Genomic DNA, 2,464 nt, shown 5'->3' on the forward strand with positions numbered 1-2,464 from the left:
ACTCATGCTCATGATGCTCTCTCTCTCAAAATAAATAAATAAACTTAAAAAATTCAACATTAGACAAATATCACATCACTATCATTATACCTTCAAAAACAAATAGCATCTAACCAGTGAATCAGAAAGAAGAGAGAACTGAAAGTTCACACCTGTGGGGCACCTGGGTGACTCTGTTGATCAAGTGTCCAACTCTTGATTTTGGCTCAGGTCATGATCCCAGGGTTGTGGGATCAAGCCCCGCATCGGACTCTGCTCTGAGCATGAAGCCTGCTTATGATTCTCCCCCTCTCTTGCTCTCTTTCCCTCTTTCTCTCTCTCTCTCTCTGTCCCCTTGGGTACCCCCCCCCGGGTTTGTGCGTGCATGCTCTTTCTCTCTCTCTCTCTTAAAAAGTTCACACTTATAACTAAATACCTCTAAACATGCAGAAGGGTCGTAGAAAGGCTTCCATAAACATTACCATTTTAATAAAACAAGATCCTCCCTGTTTTCAAATACCATTTGTAGAATGCTGAATGACTTGTTGTATCCTAAATACGGGACACAGGCTACCACAAGGCACTGCCCACTTGGGCACCGCATCTGACTCTGCCTCACTGAAGTAAATGGCTGGAGAAGCCATTGCTCCTTTTCGAACATGCCCCGGTACCTAATCCCATGCTGTTGCACTGACCAGATTGCAGTCTCCTTGCGTTCCGTGTGACCTCCGCGGGCAGCCAGCTTTCTCCAACAACGTTTTCAAGAGGCTTCCAGAATGGTTCCGGGGTGGGGGGGGGCCAGCAGAGAGAGCTCGGAGTACTGCCGTCAGGTGGCCTGAATTCCAGGTGCTGCTGCTGCTCTCCTGGGTCGAGTGTCTTTCTGTCTCAGTAGAGGGAACAAGGCTGAGTAGAAGGAAAAACGGCCCCCCACACCCCGGAAGCTTTGTCCAGAAGCGCATTTCCACTCTTCCTTTACCTCGAGTCAGCGGCTGATGGAGTGGGGCGGCTTGCTGTTCACCGTGTCAAACTTGTAAGGGGAGGAATTTCTGTGGTAAAGGGGAAAATTAAAGGCTTTAATGACTGGGCCTGCAACATGTTTGAAAGGATTCATTAATTGGGTGGCTAAGCTGCTTTGCAACAGCAAGCTGTTTCTGAACAGTAGGGGGTCTGTGGGTCAGTTATGACCCCGAAGAGCAGGAAACTATCATGGCTGTAGACTTTCGATCTGTAGGCCAGCCCAGAAGTCTGTCACACTGCCTCTCTCTAAAATAAAAAGAGTAAAAAAGTTAGGAAGGGTAAGTTTCTCTGTTCATCTTGCAGGAAGTACAAGTCACAGGACCCACATAGGAAGTACCCTCATTTTATCCCATCCTAACATAGAACGCTGTGAAATAAGGTCCTTATCACTTGAGTAAGTAAATAAAAATAAAGAGAAAATAAATTTTTTTTATTTTAAAAATTTTTTAAATGTTTATTTCTGAGAGAGAGGGAGAGAGAGAGAGTATGAACGAGGAAGGTGCAAGAGAGAGAGGGAGACACAGAATCTGAAGCAGGCTCCAGCTCAGAGCCCGACAAGGGGCTCGAACTCACGAACCGTGACCTGAGCCAAAGTCGATTGCTTAGCCAACTGCTTAGCCAACTGAGCCACCCGTAATCCCTTCAGAAAAAAAATTCCTCAAATTGCCCATATTATGTTGGATGAGAAGATTTTAGATAAGGAAGGGTACTACAGAAGAAAATAGTCACGCCCAGAAAACACTGGTCATTTTTCAGTTTTTAGTTTATTAAAAGTACAAACTAACAGAAAAACAAGAGCGTTTCTAGACTGCAAGAGCCAAAATAAATCCACACTCAGTGGTCACTAAAAGCATAGGGGACAATGTTAGAGCCAATCAGCCTTCTTAAAAAAAAAAAAGTAATCCCTTCAATCTGCTGGTTAAAGAATGCAAAGTGTTAACGGCATCTCATGACAGATCTCGGCCCAGAGATGAGCTAATAATGACTGTGGGGTAGTAACAAAGACACTGGGATTTCTTTTATGATTTAAAAAAGAGAGAGAGAAAGAGAGAGGTTAAGATTCCTATGTTAGCATTAAAAAATGACAGAGGATGATACAAACATTTCTAAACGCAGTGCTTACCGTTAGGAAGAAAGATAAATGATTATTTATCTGGAGCTCTGTGGCCTTTTAAATCTTGGAGACTGTTTTGTGATTACAAAGTCCTCTGTTTTTAAAATTCCTTGACTGTGCACTAGAAGCTGGAGAGGATTATTTCAACCCAGAGAAGTTTTTGGTTGCTGTGGAGAAAACTGCTCTGGAGATACCAATGAAGGCGGATAAAAGTGAGAACTTTCTGTCTGGCAGACTTTCAGGAAAAATCAAATAAAAGTGGCTAATGAACCTAACATTTTAGATCGGTATTTACCACTTCTCTCAGAAGTCTAAGAAGATCCTAGAATTTCTTACCAGTCACTTGTCTGTTAA

The 2,464-nt window shown here is 43.2% G+C and overlaps 1 protein-coding gene across 1 annotated transcript in view; it reads right to left on the reverse strand.

Moving 5' to 3' along the window:
- SLC39A12 (solute carrier family 39 member 12) overlaps nt 1-986 on the reverse strand; it is an 84,263-nt gene extending 83,277 nt beyond the window's left edge. Inside the window, exons 1-2 of the mRNA XM_077772451.1 lie at nt 956-986; nt 675-859 (exon numbers count right to left, since the gene is read on the reverse strand). The gene's annotated coding sequence lies outside the window, so the exon portion shown is untranslated. The remainder of the gene's footprint in view (nt 1-674; nt 860-955) is intronic.
- Nucleotides 987-2,464: the final 1,478 nt, after the last annotated feature.

Source organism: Crocuta crocuta, unplaced genomic scaffold, assembly GCF_008692635.1.
Source record: "Crocuta crocuta isolate KB4526 unplaced genomic scaffold, BGI_CrCroc_1.0 scaffold96, whole genome shotgun sequence".
Taxonomy (NCBI): domain Eukaryota; kingdom Metazoa; phylum Chordata; class Mammalia; order Carnivora; family Hyaenidae; genus Crocuta; species Crocuta crocuta.